Source organism: Lathyrus oleraceus, chromosome 5 (assembly GCF_024323335.1).
Source record: "Lathyrus oleraceus cultivar Zhongwan6 chromosome 5, CAAS_Psat_ZW6_1.0, whole genome shotgun sequence".
Taxonomy (NCBI): domain Eukaryota; kingdom Viridiplantae; phylum Streptophyta; class Magnoliopsida; order Fabales; family Fabaceae; genus Lathyrus; species Lathyrus oleraceus.
Window position 1 is genome coordinate 275,422,119 of NC_066583.1, and position 23,070 is coordinate 275,445,188.

The 23,070-nt window shown below is 39.5% G+C and overlaps 1 pseudogene; it reads right to left on the reverse strand.

Annotated features, from left to right (window-relative positions):
* Positions 1-20,906: 20,906 nt before the first annotated feature.
* LOC127080184 (tropinone reductase homolog At5g06060-like) lies at positions 20,907-22,653 on the reverse strand (annotated as a pseudogene).
* Positions 22,654-23,070: the final 417 nt, after the last annotated feature.

The window sequence follows — 23,070 nt, forward strand, 5'->3', positions numbered from 1 at the left end:
TGACGTAAGCCCAGCGATTGGCAGTCGATTTCCTGTGATATTTTGTCTTGCGTGCGTGAGCCGAGCTACGAGTGCTCTGATTCTTCTTTAGTCCGAGAAGATACGTATGCATAGGATGCGACATCCTAGCGAGCAAGTTCCCCTAGTCCCGAACTACGTCGACTCTGATGTCTGTGCCTGACAGACTACGTAGGCCCAGGATGCGATATCCTGCCGAGTCAGTTTCTTTTGTTTTCTTGTGTCTCTTTCAGCCAGTGTTTGATGTGTGTTTGAGCAGTGTTTTAGCAACCATATTCCTTCATTTTGTGCGTGGATCCCCTCGAGTACGACGGATGCGTAGGGGTGCTAATACCTTCCCTTCGCATAACCGACTCCCGATCCCATTCTCTTTGGTCGCGAGACCATGTCTTTTCCAGGTTTACTTCGAGCGTTTCCTTTCCCTCTTTTGGGATAAATAACGCACGGTGGCGGCTCTGTTGTTTTTGTTTCCCGCCGGTTTTTTCGCGTAATGCGACAGCTGGCGACTCTGCTGGGGACGGAGAGAAGTTGACCTCTTGCTGGTCCATCTTCCCTAAGCGAGTCTCTCCTAGCGCTCTCTAGGTTAGAGTTTTGGTTGCTGTTTGCTGTTATTTATAACATTCATTTATTGATTGTTTGCATTTATGTGTGCATTAATGTTTGCATTCATTCATATTCATCTGTGCTGGTTGTGCTGTGTTTCTCTGTTTGGGGTGGGAGTTACTCGAGGTAAAAGGCCCAATACCCAGGCTATGAGTGAAATCTAGGAAACCTAGGAATAGAGTGATTCATGGGAAGCGGGTGGTATGCGCCACTTAGCGGAACATTGATATCACGAGCAGTTCAGACCCTGGTGGGATATTATCGTTACATACTTCGGGTGTGTATATGATGATATTCTGCGAAAGGTTATTTATGCTGCATTTCTCTCGACCTTACCCTGGCCTAGATGACACCCGTGAGTGGGGAGGGAATGATCATCATTACAGGTACTGGTGCTGACTTGTTGGTGACTTGTTGGTGACTCTGAGTACTGATGGTGACTTTGGTTCAGATGAACTTGTGGGTACTTACTTCTGTCACGCCGACATTCATGCATTTGCATCATCCCATTTTGCATTCATCTGCATTCAACCCATGTCTATCCGTACTCAGGGTCCATTTTTGATTAAGATTCTGGTTGAGAGATATCCAGATGTCAGGATGTTATTGATGAAATTATCTGTCTCGGTGACGCTAGAATCAAAGGACAGAATATTCCTGGTACGGATAGACATTGCATGCGTGAGTCATACTAACCCATTTGCTGTTTTATAGGTGTCAACCGGTGCGCGTAGCTCGTTTGCTCAGATATCCTGCTGGGGCAACAAATCCAAACTGATGGATCCACTCAACACCAACATTCTTGAAATGAAAGAGATGATGAGGGAGTTGTTCAGTGTTGTGCAAAGGCTTGCCTTGGGACAGAAAGCCATGGCTGAGAGATTGGAAAGGATTGAAGGCTGGATGATCAAGGAGAAAGTTCAGGGAAAGGCTCCGTCATCCGAAGCAAACAACCCCTCTGGCACAGTAGCAAAGAAACCCTCTGGCAGTGGTCCGCTCAAAAAGGAGGTTGAATCAGGAGGTGTGGAGACAAAGAAGGAACGCGGTAAGGATCGTTATCACCCTTATGCTGCCGCTGTAACCGCTCCTGTCGGTAATCCACCTGCACCACAGCAACCATCACTACCTCAACAAAAAGCACCGAAAGCTAAGAGCCAAGTGAAGAAGAAGAAGGAGGATCGTCAGTTTGAGGAGCCACCCGTGACTTATACCCTTCTGTTCAAAAGGTTGAGGGATCTTGGGTTAGTTCGGCCGAGGATATTGGTTCCTATAGAACAACAGCGGAGGCCTCCAAACTATGATGAGAATGCCAGGTGTGAGTTCCATTCTGAGACGCCCAGACATCACATTGAGGGTTGTAGAGCTTTTAAGCATGCCGTCCAAGATATGGTGGACTCCAAGACCACCAGTTTGGCACAGATAATGAATGGGGATGTCAATCCTGTACCCAGGCAGGGTCCTATAAAAGTGAAGATGGTGAAAAAGAACAAAAGAGGAATAGAGGTGACTGAGAAGGGTCAATCAAAAGTTCCAATGTCTGTGGTCCCAAAACCTCTGATGAAGGATGGAGCTTTCCCTAGTGTTGATAATTGTTGTGAGGCCGCTGCCACAAAGAGGTGTGTAGTGATGAGAGACACGACCCAGAAGATGAAGAAAGTAGAAATGGACAGTGAAAAGTTTGAAACACCCAGTGTTGAAACCGTCAAGGTGGAAGACGCCCTTGTTGCTGAGAAAGAGAAGAAGCTGTCCATTTCTTCTTATAAGCAAGCCCTGGAAGTGGTGAAGAACAAAGAAACCCAAGGCTGGGGAAAGATAATTGACATCGTGGTAAAAGCAGACATGTTTGGGGTCGGTTATCAGCCAGATCAAGAGTCGTCTAGACCGAACAGAGGATGTCGTCCACCGTACACCTTTGTCAGTGCAGGAATGCTGGATCCTGATCATGCTTGTTCAGTGAGTGAAGAGATTGACTGTGACCGCGAGCTCGAGTTGTGGATAAAGTCGTGCGTACCAGGCAACTGGAAGGCCTCCAAAATCACCACTGTCACTCATCCGGAAGTGTAGTATTTCTGGTTTTTAATTTTGTTTGCATGAAAGCCATACGTTTTGCCCGAAACGTAATGGTCCATTGTAAGGGCCATCTCATGTGTTTCATTTTGTAACATTTTGCATCAGTAATAAATGGATGTTTTTGTGATTAAAAGCGGTGTTCCCTGTTTTTCATTTTATTTTTGCAGTTTTAAAAATAAAATGGCAATGATTTTTTATTCTCTTTCCTTTTGAATTTGTCTCGTTCCAACCTCAAAAGTGACTATTCTCCTGATCTCATTGATAACAATTCGGTTACACCTCTGTATGACTTCGACAATCCGATCTATCATGCCGAAGAAGAAGGCGAAGAAGATTGCGAACTGCCAGGGGAATTAACCAGTTGTTGAAACAAGAGGAGAAGGTGATTCAACCGCACGAGGAGCGATTCGAGATTGTTATTCCAGGTACCGCCGAGGTCCGAAAGAAAGTGAAAGTCAGGGCCGCTTCAGAGGCAATTCGAGAGCAAAATGGTAGCCCTGTTGGAAAAATGTGGTAATATCTTCACCTGGTTGCATCAAGATACACCAGGGTGGAATGCCATTGTTGTGGGGCACAAGCTACCATTGAGAGAAGACTGTCCTCCAGTGAAGCGGAAGCCGGTGCAAAAAAAGGATGATAAGATGAGAATGCGTGTGGACTGCTGAGACGTGAATAAAGCTAGTTCGAAAGATGAATTCCCGGTACTTCACATTGATGTATTGGTTGATAGTACAGCTTAATTCTCGGTGTTTACCTTCATGGATGGCTTTTTGGCCAAAATCAAATGGAATTGTCTCCAGATGATGTGGAGTAAACATTGTTATAGGGTGAAGAAGAATGCCGGGGCCACATACCAAAGGTCGAGGGTGACTTGGTTTCATGATATGATTCATCGTGAAAGCGAATGCCACGTTGAGGACATGATGACGAAGTCCCAAGCAGGAGTGGGGCATCCGGGGCAAGTCGTTTGACCAGTTGATACAACTCAGACCGAGGTTGAGTATGAATCAGTGCACTTATGGAGTGTTGTCCGGCAAAGTGCTGAGCCTTGTTGTGAGCAAATAAGAGGAATCGAGGTTGATCCTGCTACAAAAAAAAAAAAGAAAAAAGAAAAAGCAATACAAGAAGTGCTTGAACCGAAAACAAGAAAAAAAGAGATTAAACGGTCAGGTAGGATGATGTTTGCCAAGGGGCATTGAAAAACAAAAAGAATAAGTTGCAGGAACCTCTGATTCTGATACCTTCCGTGGAAGAAACAATTGTTAATCTGGTACTTGACAGCCCTCAAGGGGTCTATGAGGTGCGTATTGGGTCAGCATGACTAGTCTTGTCGAAAAGAGCATGCAATTTACTTAAGCAAAAAGTTTGTCGATTGTGAAACAATACACTCACTGTTCGAAAAAACTTGATGTACTTTGGCATAGGCTGCTCACCGACTGAGACAGTGTATGCTGATTCATACCACTTTGTGGACGTCCAAGATGGATCCGATCAAGTATGTGCTTGAGAAGCTAGCGTTGACTGGACGGGTTGCGAGAGGGCAAATGATGTTGACTGAATACGATATTCAGTATACATCCCAGAAAGCAATAAAAGGGGAGTGTACTGTTCGATTACTTCGCCCCGTAACCCATTGAGGATTATCAACCCGGGAAGTTTGAGTTCCCTGATGAGGACATCTCGAGGTGCTCAAATCGAAAGATTGTGAGGAACCGATCCCGGAGGAGGGGCCTGACCCTGAATCCGAACGGATTCTGATGTCTGATGGGGAAAGTTTAAAGTGAATGAGTTAGTGTTTCCCGGATAACATTCGAACGCACCAACGACGGTGGCTGAGTACGAAGCTTGTAGCCCGGGTACCGAACCTCGATGCGTGCATCTACTGGGGCAACGTCGTCCTCACTCAGGTATGGGATGAAAGTGTACTACCATTTGAGATCCAGGTTTCGTCATGGAGAGTCCTGTGGGACATAGAATTAGAAAAGGCTGAGTGGATAAGGACTCGGTATGACACATGGAGCCTGATTGAGGAAAAGAGGCTGGTAGTTACTGGTCATGGGGCAGTTGTACCCAGTGAATGAAGCGGGTTGTTGACCCAAAAGTGCGACCTCGTGCGTACCACGTGGAAGAGCTATTGTTGAAAAGGATCCTTCCTCCTCAAGACGATCGTGGGGCAAATGGATAAACAGTATGAATGTCCATTCGTGGTCAAGAAGGTTGTCTCTAAACAGAGCCTTGTTGTTAACAACCACGGATGATGAAGATCTCCCATCCCCTGTGAGTGCGGACGCAATTAGAAAATACTTCGTAAAAGAGACCCGCTGGACAAAAAGAATAAAAGAGTCCAGGCAAAAAAGGGCATCCCGGCGAACCGAAAAAAGAGAAAAGGTTCGGACAAAAATTAGGGATAGAAAAGAAAAGAACTGTACAACTGGCAAGTCGAAAGCCCCACAAGGGCGACTTGGGCAAAAAGGGTATCCCGATGGACTGAAAACCCGAAAGGGCGGTCCGGGCAAAAGAGGGAATGAAACGAACAACTGCGTCCAGCATGATTGTTAGTGCTTTGAATGACTCGGCTAATTTCCGGCAGAGATCGATCGGAAGCGTTTTGTTCAGAAGGCCGAAAGTGAGGAAAGTCCTGAGGACATATAAGGTGTAATCGAGTTGGAACTCGATGAGATCACGGTTTCACATTGCCATTAGGATAGATTTTTTCCTTTTGTGTGCAATCACCTCTTTTCAGGGTTTGCTTCCTGTGTGTTGCTCGGTTCTGAGCCACCTTTTTTCAGTCAATAAATGAGTGTTCAGTCAAATAATTTTGTTTTTTGTCTTCATTACCGCTTTGATTACGAAAACATCAGTTTATTTTGATAAGAATATTTGCATTTTGAAACAGGGAGATCCCTTCCGATGCATGCTTATAAGATTGAAATCTGGAAATCTTATTCGGAAGTTTGAGTGACCTAGGTGTTGAAATATGGGGCACGCCTGGGGCACGCTTTTATCTAACGATCTCTTGTGCAGGTGCTATTAGATATTTTCATTCACTGGCAGGTTGTATGAAGCCTTTTGAAAAAAGAGATCCCTGCAGAGCCCGACCAGGGGCAAGGGATAGACGAACAGTGAAAGGACGGTGAAGGATTACGATGACGATCCTGGAGGGATAATCAAGAAGACTCTTCAAAGTCTGATGACTAGAAAGTTTGTATGAATCCCAGGAGATCGGTCTCCGTGAAATATGGAGGAGTCGGGAATACGAGGTGATGAATTAGAAAAGTCCAGACGAGTCTGGGAGTTCTCAAAAGTGGAAAGTCGACACTGTGGTTGGATGATGAATACCGTTGTTCGACGAATCGATAGGTGTTCCGTATCGAATAAGCCGTATCTCCCCAGTGGGTTTGGCAGTATTATTTCCCTAGCCGATTCGAGATCGGTGTCTCCTCAGTGAGCCTGAAGGTGGCCATTTTCCCAGGTAAGTCTGGAAGCTATCAGAGCTATGTTCCCCTGCAGAGATGTCCGTGGATAGTGCCATCTATTCCCCAACAAATCTAAGGGTTGCCTATCCTCAGCAGATTTATATTGGCCGTTTCCCCAGTTATTGAGCTCCCAGCTGAGTCCGAAGTTGGATTGTCCCCACTGAGTTGGAAGGATGCTATATCCCCAGTGGAGTGGTTTTGTTCCCCAGCAGTCGGGTTTGAAGTACTGTTATCCCTAGCGTGGTCGTGAGCGCTTATCTTCAGCAAGGTCCGATGTTATCCCCAACAGAGTTGTTTTCCCCACCGGAGTTATGTTCTTCTCAGCAGAGTGGTGTGGGCCTTTCCCCAGTAGGGTTGGGTGTGCCTGTTCCCGTTAGGATTGTGAAATGTTCCCTAGCAAATCTCCCGAGCAGAGGTTGGTGTTGATGAGTTTCCTCAGCAAGTCCCCGAGTGGAGCGGGTTCAGAGAAATATATCCCCAACAAAGTTCATCCTACGTGTGGATTGGTTGGGTCTTCCCCAGCGAGTTGCCCTGTTGATTCACCAGCGGAGTGTATTGATTGCTTCCCAAGCGGAGTCCCCGAGTGGACTGGATCCCATGAAGGATATCCCTCAGCGGAGTCTATCCTTTCCCCAGCGGTATTGTTTCTCCAGCATGAGCGAGAAGTCGGTGCTCTCCCCGCAGAGTATTCCTCAAGCCGAGTCTCCCCACAGAGTTGGAGTATCTGATCAGTGTTGGCTCCCCAGCCGGAGTTTCATTTTGCATTTGGCATGTAGTAATCATGGCATCCTCAAAATTGCGTAGCATTCCATTCAATATGGAGCATTACGCCATAGAAAAATTCAAGCATATGCATTCATGTGTTGGAACCCCACTCAGACCATATCCCCGGCAGAGGCAGATCGTTGTTCAACATCTGTACAACACATTTGCTACAGTTGCTCCTGACAGCATTCAGGGTTGATACCCCCCAGAGAGGTTTATTTCCTCGTCCGTTGGTGAAAGGAAAGCCTGTTTTCTCCCCAGTGAGATCCCCAGCAAGTGTTTAGCCTTGCCCCGACATATATAGATGTCATCTTGTGATACTGGTCAGTGTCATGTCAGCACCCGCGTGTGTTCTTTCTTTGGTGTCGGTCAACACCATCTTTCGGTGTAAACATCGAGTCTTTCCCAGTCATTCGTTAATGGCTGGTCTTTTTTTTGGTGTTGGTAAACATCGTCTTTCGATGTTTGTAATACCCGTATTCTTCCCCAGAAGGGTCACCTCTCCGTTGGTTTCGATAAACGTCGAGTTTTTCCTATGCGTCCGCTGACGTATAGTTGCTTTTTCCCACAGATCATTCAGTAATGCCTGATGATTCCCCTCAGGTTCACCTCTCCGTTGGTGTCGGTAAACGTTGAGTTTTTCCTAGTCGTCCGTTGGCGTTTAGTTGTGCCCTTCCCCACAGGTCTCCGTTGATGTCCAGTTTACCTCTCCGTTGGTTTTGATAAACGTCGAGTTTTTCCTGGTCGTCCCCAGTAGAGTTACCTCTCTGTTGGTTTCGGTAAACGTTGAGTTTTTCTCATTCGTCCGTTGACGTCTGATTGTATATCCTATTCCCCAGTCATTCGTTAATGTCTGGTTGATTCCCAGCCAGAATCCCCAGTAGAGTCGTCGGTGGACGTCTTATTCGGTTTCCGGTTGTTGTATCCCTTCCTTAGTGAAGTGTTCTCCCGTTCGTCCGTTGACGTCTGGTCGAGTCTTTCCCATTCATCCGTTGATGTCTGGTCTCCTTCTCCGTTGGTGTCGATAAACGTCGAGCTTCTCCCGTTCGTCCGTTGACGTCTGGTCGAGTCGTCTCCTTCTCCGTTGGGGTCGATAAACGTCGAGCTTCTCCCGTTCGTCCGTTGACGTCTGGTCGAGTTTTCCCATTCATCCGTTGATGTCTGGTCACCTCTCCGTTGGTTTTGGTAAACGTCGAGTTTTTCCTGGTCGTCCCCAGTAGAGTTACCTCTCCGTTGGTGTCGATAAACGTCGAGCTTCTCCCGTTCGTCCGTTGACGTCTGGTCGAGTTTTCCCATTCATCCGTTGATGTCTGGTCACCTCTCCGTTGGTTTTGGTAAACATCGAGTTTTTCCTGGTCGTCCCCAGTAGAGTTACCTCTCCGTTGGTTTTGGTAAACGTCGAGTTTTTCCTGGTCGTCCCCAGTAGAGTTACCTCTCCGTTGGTTTTGGTAAACGTCGAGTTTTTCCTAGTTGTTCGTTGACATCTAGATGTATTTCTCTCTTCCCCAGTAGGGTTACCTCTCCGTTGGTTTCGATAAACGTTGAGTTTTTCCTAGTTGTCCGTTGACATCTAGATGTATTTCTTTTCCCCCGCAGTCATCCGTTGATGTCTGTTACCTCTCCGTTGGTTTCGGTAAACGATGAGTTTTTCCCATTACGTTCATTGACGTATGGTTGTACCTTTCCAGTCATTCATTAATGTCTGGTCACCTCTCCGTTGGTTTCGATAAACGTCGAGTTTTTCCTAGTTGTCCGTTGGCATCTAGTTGTGATTTCTTTCCCCATTCATCGTCTTTCGATGTCTGGATGTGACTGTACCTTTGAGAAAATCAAAATCCCCAGTAATAAATATCAGATCCCAATGGACGTTTCCGTTGGTGGATCCCCACGTGGTGCAAATTTCTACGGTTCTTCGGTATTCAATCCCTGTTTACCCTGAAAGTCTGACAGCCGTTGCTCTCATCCGTTCGGGTTCCCAGTTGATTGAATAGGGGCAGCTGTAGCACCTCAAATTTGCACCTCCCATTTTGTACATACATTTTCATGATTAGGTCATTAACATTACATTGTCCACTGCATAACATTGCATTGTCCATGGCCCAAGGGCAAGTCATCAGTCAACTGGTTAGGAGGATCAGTTGTGCAAGCAAGCATGTGCATTTCTTATTAAAGCAAAGCCCTAAGGTTGGTTCAACAAGTTCATATGACCTAGGGATCATTTTGAAGTGGTTTGGCCAAAGGTTGGATGTTCAGAAGTCATCAGTCATTGCACAATGCATCTGAAACCCTAGAAAGTCAACTATGGTCAACTGTGCATGAAATCATGGATTTGAAGAGGGGAGATGGTTAGAGAGGCCTCATTCATGTCCATACAAGTCTCATTTGACATTGCAAAGATCAACAATGAAGAATTTGAGGTCAGATGAAAAGTTTCCAAAAATAGTAAGTGACTTGTAATTTCAAATTGCCAAAAATGGAAAGGTTTTCTCCTCAAAATTACATGTCCAAGAAAGCTTCAAATGAAATTTTGTCCAACATGAAAGTTGAAGATCTTGCTCTCACCTTTTCAAAAAGTCCAAGAACATGAATTTCCCATGTGTGGTTGAGAAATTATGGATCAATCTTTGCCAAGAAAATTTGAAATTCAAAAGGGGATAACTTTCACACCACAAGGCCAAATGGAGTGGGATTTTTTGCTACATTCATATTTTGACATAAGCTATCCAAATCATTCATCACATTTCATCAATACTCATAAAAAAAATTTGGCATTTTCATTTGAACTTCATTTCAAAATTGGAGGGAAAAATTACAATTTAAAAATTATGCATGGTATGCACTTCCAAGCATGGCATTTGGCTTCTACATGACATTTTGAGTTGAATTGGAAAGAAAAACGTGTACTGTAGCATGCACTTCATGCACATGAGGGTGAATTCCCAATTTGCACATACACTTGCATCTCATTAATTATCCTTGCATTTGGCTAATTGAGATTAGGAGAATGATTAGTGCATCATATATATAGACTAATCATAACAGAAAACAGATGAACATTTTCATTTTTACTCAGATCTAGATCAAATTGCATAATTGCACAAACTTTTTCTCTCAACTTTTCTTCAGAAATCTTCAAAAACCTTGCATAGTTCTTGATCTATCCATCATCCACAAGCATTTTTGGACAATATTGAAGCAAGATTTCACCATTTTCGTGCTGTTTTAATAACTGTTACATCAAGCTTCATCAATGGCAGTTGCTGATTTGAGCTATATCAAGAACAATTGAGCCTCAATCCTTCTTCCATTCATCTACCTGAACCTTGAGGATCATCTGTTTGCACCTTATCAAGCTTGAAAAGCACGATTCCAGTTCTGTCAATCTTTGAAGGTTAGATTTCGAATTCCATAATTCATGAAATTATGATGTGTTTGTTGTAGATCTTTGATTGTAGAACATGTTGAGCTTTGTACTTTTGATTTTCATTGAGAATTAAGAAAGTTATGTTGAATTCAAGATTGACATGTGAATCTTATTCTGTTCGATCCAGGCATGTTAGTTAGAATTAGGTTGAATTGATGTTAGGATGTTGTTGTGCATTAGAAGATGAACACAATGATGTATGGTTTGTGGATTTCTGTGCAACTTTGTTCTTGAGCCTGGGTTTGATGAAGAACACGATGAACTTTTAGGGTTTGTGTTTCCAGAATAGCATTTGATCCATTTGCGCGCTGCTTGCATGGCTTTTGATGTTTATGTCCAAGCATTGGTTGCATGTTATCCTACTTGGCTCTTTGATTGGCCAGGATTCACTGGCCGCGCCACACAAGCTTAAGTGAAACGCAACATTTCACTTAAGCGCGCGCCAGGTTTAAATACACACACGGTTCGATCCTCAGCTGGATCAATTTCACACTTGGCTTTGGCATTTTAATTCATTTATGCTTCCATGTTCATGTACCTTTCCATGTGTTTTTTAATTTTTTTTCCTTCATTAAAAATTCATAACTTCATGATGGATTGTCCAATTGAGATGGGATTTTTTGCACTATGTTCCTCATGATCTCTACTATTTTATGGTGATTTTTCAAGAATTTGTGCACGGTTGAATTTTTTTTTGGCCTAGGGTTTATGTTTGCATGTCATATCTTGTACCTTGCTTGCCATTCTTTTTGTGAAATAATGATGCTTAATCCAATGAAGCTGAAACTTTGCCTGCTTAATCTAGACACTTTGGTTGATCTTTTGGCTTTGAGTTTGTATTTTTAACATGCTTGGTTGTTGAGATATGATGTGATTAATGAAGGTGTGACAATGTGTGTCACACCATTTCTTGTCCAACTTGTGGATTTTCATTACCATGCCATATGAACTGCAAATAATCTGATTTTTTGCATGTTGATTCTTCTGGATGTTAAGTTTGATCATGAATTTTTGTGGATTTTTTGAGTGCATTTCCAATTTGTTTGAGATTTTCTTTGCTGATTGGTCAAGTTTGGACTTTTGATGAGTGTTGAACTTAGATGATTTGTGAAATTCTTATGCCTTATCCTATGAGCTTGAAATTTTGCACATGTGTTATAGACACTTTAAAGTTTGCCATGGCTTTGATCTGATTCATTTATCATGTGTAGATTCTGTTTTATGCTTGTGTGAAGTTGATGTATGAAATTGTGCTTCCTTTGAGCTTGTTTTGACTTGCATTGCCTTAGGGAATTTATTTGATATGCTTCCACTTGTTCAAATGACTTGAATTTTGGTATGATGATCACTTGATGAATGCTGTTTAGCCATGATTTTTCTTGGGATTTATTGAATTATGTTTGAGTTGATGTGGATTGATTCATTCTGTTTGGTTCTATGAGCTTTGAATTTGCATGCTTTGCACTAAATGCTTTATGAAATGAAATCGGTTGATGATATGAATATGAGACCACTTGGATTTTGTTATTATTGGATTAATCTTGATTCTTACCAATTTTCATGTTCTGTTTTGAATTATTTCTCCCCCTTTGACCCTAGGCCATGTCCTAGTGGTTAGTGCTTATGTTTGAGTTGTGATTTCAGGACAAAAAGCATATGGCCTTGAGGAATTGGTGCATTGGTTTGAGTTGACTCATTTGGTTGATATTTACTAATGATGAATTGTTTTGTAGGTGGTTCGTAGCTCATTTGAGTTGAGTTTGTGCTTTGCTTGATGCATTGTTTGTTGTCTGTTTGTATAGTTAACTGTTGACTTGTAACTGTCTGTTTGACTTTTGTTTGAGTTGAGTACTGATTATGTTGGATTGTTTTCAGGTACGTTAGTTGCTATAGTTCCTTTGTGAACTTGCTTTTTCTTTGCTTGATAGCTTGAGCATTAAGGTATAATGTCTCTAACTCCATGTAGTCTGGAAGACCTGGCCTGTTATTTGGTCAGGCACCTGTCTGAAGTCCTCCTTAAGAGGCAATGCTTGTGATTGTTTATATTTGTGCCAAGCAGGAAAAGACCTTTGATAAGGCAATTGGCAGATACAAGAGATGTGCAATCCATCTCCTGCTATTCTGTTGAGTCGTCCCTTTGCTCACACAACTTGTGTTGATGCATTGTGGATATTAACCCAAGATCCTTGTTGAGTCAGTCATGTGGATAAAAGAGTTCATGCTTTCTGAACTCCCACGCCTTCTATTTGAGTCAAGCTCTCCCAGGCCAGGGATAAGAGCCGTGAGGCACACCCCTCACTTCCCATTTCATCTGCTTCACCCTAACTCTCAATGTTAGGGTTAAGAGCTAACTTCACCCTGATACAGTGGCTTGTTTGTTGAGGTTGACATGACCCCTTGACTAAAGCCTAACCCTGTCTGAGCCCACTTTGTGTGTATATAGTGTGTGCTATTTGTGTGATTGTTTTGCTTTGCCTGTGCTGTTTAGGATAGCTTGCTCCCTGTGCAAGTTAGATAGCAACCTTAACTTAGGGATGATATGCATGATAACATCTAGGCTCGAGTCGTAGTCTCCCTAGTTGTGTCTCCCTTTGTATCTGGTTAGGCTAGTCCTTTGTCCCTGCGTAGGGGAACTACGTCGCCCTGATCCTCATACCAGATGAGGTACGTAGGCAGGAGATGAGCTGATCTCTCCGGGCGCCCTTTTTGTTTTGTCCTTTGTGTGTGTTAGGAGATGGATGTAAGACCAGCGATTGGCATTCGGTTTCCAGTTTCTTTGTTGGAGTCTGACGTAAGTCCAGCGAGTGGCAGTTGGTTTCCTGCGTGTGTGTTTAGGTTCGGAGTCTGATGTAAGTCCAGCGATTGGCATTCGGTTTCCATGTTTGCCTCTTTGTGTGGAGTTTGACGTAAGCCTAGCGATTGGCAGTCGATTTCCTGTGATGTTTTGTCTTGCGTGCGTGAGCCGAGCTACGAGTGCTCTGATTCTTCTTTAGTCCGAGAAGATACGTACGCATAGGATGCGACATCCTAGCGAGCACGTTCCCCTAGTCCCGAACTACGTCGACTCTGATGTCTGTGCCTGACAGACTACGTAGGCCCAGGATGCGATATCCTGCCGAGTCAGTTTCTTTTGTTTTCTTGTGTCTCTTTCAGCCAGTGTTTGATGTGTGTTTGAGCAGTGTTTTAGCAACCATATTCCTTCCTTTTGTGCGTGGATCCTGTCGAGTACGACGGATGCGTAGGGGTGCTAATACCTTCCCTTCGCATAACCGACTCCCGATCCCATTCTCTTTGGTCGCGAGACCATGTCTTTTCCAGGTTTACTTCGAGTGTTTCCTTTCCCTCTTTTGGGATAAATAACGCACGGTGGCGGCTCTGTTGTTTTTGTTTCCCGCCGGTTTTTTCGCGTAATGCGATAGATATGTCTTTAGGATTTTGCTTTGGTCTTTGGTGGTTAGATAAGTTTGTCATCTTGTAGGACTTCATCTTCTTGTACATCAAGGTCGAGAGCAATGATGGACAATGTATGAGTTTTTTTCTCTTCTTCTTAAATATGAGTACGGTTGGTAGATATTTCTTTAGTGTTATTTCGTGTATCGAGCGGGCTCTATGTATATTAGTAGGAATAACAATTGGTTTCCTGAAGTTGTTGCGACACTTTATCTTCAGGTGGACCGTAGAAGCCACCACATCTAACACTGTGAGGAAATATATTCCTAAGATGCAATTGTAGACATTATAAGAACCAAATTTACGTAAAATACATAGGCACTTGTTAACTTATTTAATAATCAATTAATATAAAAAAACCTAAATTTGTCTATAAAAGTGATATACCACCTATTTGTCGCTCACTTTATTATACTTTTTCTCATAAATAGGTTTATTCAGATATCCACACGTAGCCGTTGTCTTTGGATCTTGAGCCCTTTATCACTTCCTCATGCTCTTTGCTGGTGGAAACACATTCACCCTTATTAAAAATTACTTTGAATCCTTGATCACATAGTTAACTTATGCTAATCGAATTTCTAGTTAAGCCTTATATCAGTAACACGCCATTAAGGCAAGGAAGTCCTGGCCTTGCCACCTCTCCATTGCCTTTGATCCTTCCTTTTTCTCCATCTCCAAATGTTACACACCCTTGAGAGAATGATTTGACTTCTGAAAGGAATGATTCTTCACCAGTCATATGATTTGACCATCCACTAGCAAGAAATCAATCATTCTTTGAAGACACTCCAACAGATGTTTGAGCTATGAGGGACTTGACTTCAAATTTTTTTGTTTCCACACTTTCCTTGCATGAGCTTGCTTCCCCTTCCTTTTGGGTCGAGGTTGGCTGTAGGATTAAGGATAACCATACAATCTAAATAAGTATGGTCTTATGTTTCCATATCTTCCACAATTATGACATTTTTTGATCATGAATCCAAAAGAGAGCTTTTCTTAAATTTGCGGAGCTTACAAACCAAACGAAGACTTGTACTAATCCAAAAAAAAGAATACTGGTTTAGCTCCAAATCGAAACAATTACATCCTAATAAAGAATGATTTACATAATATAAAATATACTCTTGGTAAATTTATAATAAATTCCCCACCTATACCAAATTTCTCACTTAAAATAAAGAACGCTCTCAAAGCATTATGTCTAAAATAAGTGAAAAAGTAGAAATTATTTAGAGAGAGTAAGAGAAAGTAAAAGTGAGATGTTTTACATTTAATGGATGATTTGAAATGGTAGAGATCCTATTTATTTATAGGACAAGAAATTGTGTAATTCTGGAAACAATCCATGGACCGATTAAATGACCTAAATGATTAGGTACTTGCGATAATCGATTATTACTGTCCAAATTGGAAGCTTTTGATAGAGAGTCGCTACCATTCATTAAGAAATTTTTGTAATTGGTTATAGAATCAATTTTATCTTATCTAATTGGTTAGGTCAAGTATCTAATCAAGTAAACACTTAAAAAAGTATTCTAATCAATTGAACAATTTCCTATTCAAATGGATAGGCTCCAAAATTTATTTTAGTGTTTTTAATTGAAAAATATAGGCTTAAAAAATAGTTTTTAGTGTGTGTGATTTATACATAACACTTCCAGAAATGACCTTGTGTCTTTACAATATATTAATCACTCGGACACGATCAAGCGAGCTTTCACACTTCCTCTCTTTCAGACTCTGAAGCTTCAAGACCCTTTGTTGGATATACCAATCATACAAGCACTTCACTTGAATCTTCCATTGTATGAGGCTTGGTATGTCTTCAAGTTGATCAACATCATAATAGATTAAAGATATCACTGGTGATCATAAACCTGAATTCTTTAGCTTGATTCAGAGGAATAAATTGATCAACCATATTGTGCATATTTAGTAGCCTGAGCTAAATTTATAAGTTTCCTAACTTTAATTGTTGTTATCATCAAACCCAAGTCAGTTTTTGTCATCATCAAAACCAAGTCATCATCAAGGCTAAGCATTTTCTCTTTATCCATGCGTTTTATACTCTTGGATTGCTTCTTAATTATATCTACAAACACATGGTTCCATAATATCTAGTGATACTTTTTATATGAAATACAAAATGTTTATATAGTTCATGCATTATCTAAATATAAGGGAAACACTAACCATTGTGAGATACTCAATGAGACCATGATTATGATGAATGATTAACTTTTGATTTAGACATGTTTTAAAATATTACTTTGGTTAAGAAAATAATTTATCTTTATGCTATGGTTTATGGAAAGTCATGAAATTTATTACAAACTTTTATTTGAAAGAATACCACACCATAAAAACTATTTCAAAAACAAAAATCTTGACTTGAATCAGTCAACCTTTTAGTAAAATACGCATTCAAAAGATTTTTTAACCATTTGATATGATTTTGTTTGAGGATAAACAAAAAGATAAGTTAAGGAGAGTTGATAAATACCATATTTACGTAAAATATGAAGACACATATAAGCTTATTTTACAATCAATCAATATAAAACTCCCAATTTGTACATAAAAAGTGATAGAACATCTGCTTAGACTTTCCTAGCATGTATTAACCAAAAGAAGGAAAAAAAGGCTTGATAGAGTTTAGGGTTTAAGATTATATTTAGCACACAAATACCACGACATAGCAATTCCATGCAAAGTAAGGCTTGCTAGGCCAAGATTATAGGCGCCCTCAGGGAGCCATATAGTACTTCAAGGATAAGTTACTTCACAGTGAAGTAAGGGTTTCCTCGCCAAGTAAAGGGGTGGTGGGAATAGCGAAGCATGAAGACTAGGGCCACCTATCAGACAACTAGCAACAATTAACCTAGAAAATAGAAGGCTCGCTAGGCGAGGATGGATGGTGCACCTAGCAAAGACCCTAATCCACAACTATAAATGTGGGTCCCCAGTTTATTACAAAGTGAGTTTCAGGGGAGTTAGGTAGTAAAAAAGTAGAGTAGATTCACCTTGGTCGACAATAAGAGAATAAGAAAGGGAAATTGAAGATGGAAGCGTTGCTCAACTAATAGAGCAGATAAACTTCTAAGCTCGTCTTTGTGGGATTACCGGTACAAATATGATGAGTAAGCGTAGCTAAAAACCTTGTTGTTTGGGGTTAGATGTGGTTATTTTATTCATGTGTTAAATATTTCATGGCTTTTTATGTAAGTCTACTCAAGCTTTAATATTGATGAATCTTTAATCTTAATGCATGTTTTAGATTTTCTACCTAAAACTTGTTTCATGAAGTGACTTGACATTCGGAAGATGATTTTCATTACTAGATCCATGATTATAATCTATTGGATACTAACACTTAGACATAAGGTTAGGTTTCAATATCCGCATGCACTGAAGTAGAATCGATATGGAGTCTTGCTGCTTTATAACTGTTGGAACTTAATGCTTTATGTTGTTTAATAGACCGAGATATCGGCTATTAGGTAATGCACTGATCTCACAACATTGACACATACAGGAGATACGAGTGAGAGAAACAAGTGGTAATATTAATATTTGAGTATAGAAGAATATTACTAACCTATGGTTATGGATAATAAATACATAATGACAAATTCATCCTCTAGCTAGGAAGTTTTATTATTGTTAACACCAATCTCCATTTTACTTTATGTCATTTATTTCATGTCATTTATTTTATGTCATTTACTTTCACACATAAAACAACTATAAAACCCTTCTCTAGTTAAAATATAAAAAAACGGTGAACGGTCTTTGAATACTATTATACTGTGGATACAATAATTATAAAACTTACTTATGTGCTCGTAATAAGATGCTCTAGTGAGGAATCACCAAGAAATGCATGTTCACAATCCTTTCATCCTCCATATCTCCGACAAAGACTAGAAATTCTACGTTTCCTTAGGCGCGAGTGGTGGAGTCATTCAACGCCAATAGATTTTTTCCTTCGTATGGTTTGATATCTTGACCGTCTAACCCTATCTTTGTAAAGACTTGTGTACACAGTACTACAGAAAACACTTATCAAAACCGTTAGAAAATGGATACTACCATGTTGGACCAACTGTTGTGAGGTAAGATATGATTGTATGTATAATGCTTTCTACCACGGTCGTGTGACCATGATTATAAGTCAAGTAGCGCGCTACCTACCACACCGGTTACTTTAAACAACCGTTGTTGTATGTCTCAATCTATCACAACGGTTACTTTAAACAACCATTGTTGTATGTCTTTTAATAAAATAAAAAAATGAAGCAATAAAACAACAACAGCAAAAACAACAAGAACAAAAACAAGAACAACAAGAACTACAACAAGAACAACAAGAACAAGAACAAAAACAATAACAACAACAAAAATAATAGCAACAACAAGAACAACAATCAGAACAATAACAATAACAACAAGAACAACAACAATAGCATTAACAACAACAAAAAGAACAACAAGAACAAGAACAACAACTAACATTGTTAATTTGAATCCATGTTTTCCTTGTCTCATTCAAGTTGGAGAAAAGGTGATGAAGTTCTAAAATTTATTAATGAAAGAAATGATGTTTACGAGTTTTGTCTATGGAAGAAATGATGTTTTTGAGCTTGGTTTAGTGGAGAATTAGATTGTTGTAAATGGAAGAAGATGTTTGGAGGTAGAAGATGAAGTTCGTCTAAGTTGGAAGTTCATCTAAGTTTTAGGTTTCACGCAGATCATTAATGGTTGTGTTTTGAGCGTTGATACTCACTAAATGGACGACAAAGATTTGTTTAAGAACGGCGAAGAAACTCAATAAACACGCTTATATTTCCCCGTGACCCTGAGTGACTTTTCACTAGTGTTGAAAGTTCCAATTATGGTGAAAATTGACTTAAAAATAAATAAAAACAAAACTGTAGGTTCCAACCTATCACAACAAGTACTTTAAACAATTGTTGTTGTATGTCTTTTAATAAATAAATAAAAACAAAGTTATAGGTGCTAGGATTCAAATTCACGATCAGGTGCCACTTTTCACCACGGTTAGAAGTTCCAACCGTGGTGAAAAGTGGCTTAAAAATAAATAAAAAACAAAACCGTAGATGCTTGGATTCGAATGCATGACCATACCCCACTTTTCACCACGCTTGGTATCTATGGCCGTTGTGAAATGTCTTTTAGTAAATCCTAAAAAAAAGCACCCAAAAAAATTATTAACAGAAAGACGTTGTAAAATGGATGTTACGAAAGGTCTATTTTATAGTAGTGACGTGACATCGCAAGAACTCCCTTTGTCAGTAAGGATCCCTGACACCAAATCGTTTGATATAGAAACATTTACAACCAATGGAAGTGTCATTTTAGGAATCATATCCAATTTTTCATTGTCTCGAAACATTAGGATATGTATATCTTCTTCATGTCTTCTCTTCACCACAGAGATCTTGAAGATCTGTTGTACAACTTTTATTTACTTTCTCAGTGCTAGATGATCCTTCTTCATTCTAAAGAGATTGTGAGGTAGAATGATGATTTTGAGGTTGATGAACTCGTGGTGATTCCGGAAACAGGACCAGAGATCATCATCATACTTCAAGAAATATCATTGTAGACGATACATGACTTTAGAATTAAAATGATTTGATTATGGAGTTACATTATAATCAAAAGATGATTCCTACATACTGCACCAATTTTCCATACATGAATCAGAAATGATGGATATGAAGATGTGAAATCAACTAGAGTAACATCGAGTGCTTTCCAGTATAGCGAAGATGGTGAACCTGCAAGGTTAATACTTGAACGCCTAAGTCACTAAGATGTAATAAAAATGGTGATGTGAGTTATTGTGAGAACATACCTACGACTAATGTATGGTGAAACTTATATATTAAAAAAAATTAAAACCTTATTGTATCCTCTGACGTGAGATATGGGGAAGCTTCTGATCAAATCTAACCATGAGTGATCCTTGGACGGAAGGAATCAAGTGTCCAACCCTTCGGCGCAGTTCTACTTTATCCTTACATGTGAAGGTGCCTTTCAAATCAGACTCTCATGCAATTGTACCTCCTATCTTTTGGGCCATCGGTTGGCACGTACAGTTTCTCATTTCCATATCCAATTTAAGTGTTTAGACTAATTATAAAAAAGTTGTAGTCCAAAACTGATTTTAATATTTTCAAAATGGATTTTTTAAACAGGATTTAGAAATTTACCCATTTTTTATTAACATCGGGTTTTTTTGGGTACATAGGTTAATAACATGTTTTAATAGACACTATCGTATGACCATATCAGACTGAAAACACATTAAATGTTAGGTCCTGCTATGTTAACTCATGCAGGTCCATGAAGGTTCTAAGCCAGATACAAAGTTAAAGCGGGTCCTGAATGTGGTACGGGAAGCAAGAGTATCTTCTAAATTAAATATTTTTGGATGGAGATTCTTTAAAGATATATTACCAACAAAGCCGCAACAATCTAGAAGAGGAATCATTCATAGTTCTCATGATAAAGTGTCTGTTTTGTTTTAGACAGGAAGAAGACATTGACCATGTCATGATAAATTGTCCTATGGTGAGAAAAGTATGGGACAAGATTCAGATCTGGTTAGAAACATACATATCTGCTGAAGATTGTTGTTGCAGTCATTTTATGAAGGTAGTTTTGAAGTTGAAAGGGCATGTTACAAACAAAAGGGAGGGGGTTATATGGCTGGCTGTATGTTGGTGTCTATGGAGAACTATAAATGAGATCATAATACTCTTCTTTAAATACAAAATTGCTTATATAAAAATGGTTTTAAGTTATTTTTATTAGCTAGGGATATAAAACCTAAAAACCCGCTAAGTATGAAAACGAGTGATAACTCAAAAGTATCACACAATCCTTATATACGATCCACAAAATAAGCTTAAGATGAAACTTGGATTACGATATAGGAACCCACAAACAGTATGGGAATAGACTCTAATATGATGTAGAAATAGTCCTATGGTCATAAAATAAAACAAGCTTTATTTTGAAAAACTTATTAAAATAAAATTATAAAGTACTTAATACTCATACATAACTCAAATTATTTTTATACACTTAATTAAACACTTCTTATAATCATGCTGGGGCTGAAATCCATTAGCAGTAAATTCTCCATCAACAGAAACAATCTGTCCAGTGATGTAAGAAGCAATTGGCAGACAGGGGAAAGCAACCAAAGAAGACACTTCATGTGTTTCAGCTATCCGCTTTATTGGTGTTCGAGATAACACTCATGGTTGTCAAGATTTCGATCTAGATCTTAAAAGTTTAAGATTTTACGATCTTATTCACCCCAACGATCCGGATCCTAAGTAGAATCCTATATTGTAGGCAAATTGTGAAAAAAATTGTGAAATCATTGATTTTATGCGATCTTTGTCAGTTTTGACTATGATTGACCGTTTTCGATCACTATTATTAAAAGGTGAGAAGGATGACAAGATACAGAGACGCAACGATTTTGATCCAACGGGGACAAATGCGTGCCTTTTGAAATTACGAAGCTTTAAATTTAGAATTTTGAGAATAAACATTTCACTTATAGGTTTGTTTTAACTCATTGATTTATGATAATCCTAATAATTGATTAAATATGTTTTTAATGTTGAACAATAAAGTATAAAGACTCAATCATTCATGTTTAAAAAATATGAAAAGGAGTCATTTTCTCATTAATACACTTGCGTACTTTAAATATATACTATTATTTTTCCATTTTAATAGGATCTTTCGATTTTTGTTGTGATTTTATATTTTACGATCTTGTTACCCTTTCTCGATCTTACAAAAATAATTGGATATAATCTTCTGATTTTATCTATGATTTTATATTTTACGATCTTGATATTTTCTCCCGATCTTGTATAAGATCTCAATTTGGACGACCTTGATAGCACTTAATTTAGAAACTCTTTGTTAGCATATAACTCTAATGTAATAAAGATTAACAATTAGCAACCAAAGTTATGAGCATAATAACATTGCTATTTGAAGATTATAGGTGTGAGAAGAGCATTACATAATCATTAAGTGGCGTTTTTGTATACCAAGGTGCAACACAGTTGATCCTTATATTGTCTATGGCCCATTCACGAGCAAGACCTTTGTTCAACTGATTGATTGCAGCTGAAGAAAACAGCACGGTGAACTGATTCCCTTATTTCCATTATTTTTGAGCAAAAGATGATATAATGATACATAGATGATAGAGTAAGTTACCTTTACATGCTGCATAGATGGTTCCTGAACCTGAGAGATGCAACAGAGGAAATGAACACAATGTTTCCTCACATTTGTTCCAACATTGCCTGTGCTCACAAGATTTTGAGATTATGATATGAACATAATTTAGGTGAGAAATATTTGATAAATTAAACACAAGAAAGTATTTGAAATATAGATATGAAAGATTAGTAACTCACAAGTATGTTGAGGTTGCCGGTGAAGACAGAAGCCACTTTTCGAACAAGCTCCTCTCTTTGAGGAGGAGAAGTCGCATCACAAACCGATCCGTGAATTGAAAACCCTTTCTCTTTCCACTTGTTTAAGCATTTATTAAGCTCTTGTTGGTTTCTAGAACAAGTGTATAATGTGGCATCAAACTCAGCTAGTTCTTCCACCACAGCATGCCCGATTCCACGAGTTCCGCCGGTAACTAGAGCTGTGGTTCCCTTGAGAGTCCATCTTGAGCGTATGCTACTGCTCTCAGAGTTCGCCATTGCTGTGTGTCGGTTGTGTTTTTTAATGATCTCTCAACACGGGCAGACCCATTGCAAGGGTGTCTTTATCATTGAGAAAGAGAATAATGAAGCATGTTTTTGCTTTAATTATTTTTGAATGGGACTCCCGACGATTCAAGATTAGATTAATTAAGCCTGTTTATTTAAAAATTCGTTATAATATTAATTGAAAAGTTTGTATTCTCAATCAATATCCAACATTATATGTGAAGAACATGACAGAAGAAAAACGTGGTCGGCGCAATAACTAGATGTAAATATGTATCTGTATTACTTATTATATTACTTATTATATGCATGTTTTTAATGGAGAAGAATGGGTCTCTTTATTTGTAAATTTGTTTCATGCCGTAAGAATTCTAAAATATAGGAAAGAGGTTAATCTTTAGACACTACTAAAAAAAAAATATTTTTTATAATATTAAATTATAACTGACATTTAATTGTGATTATACCTTAT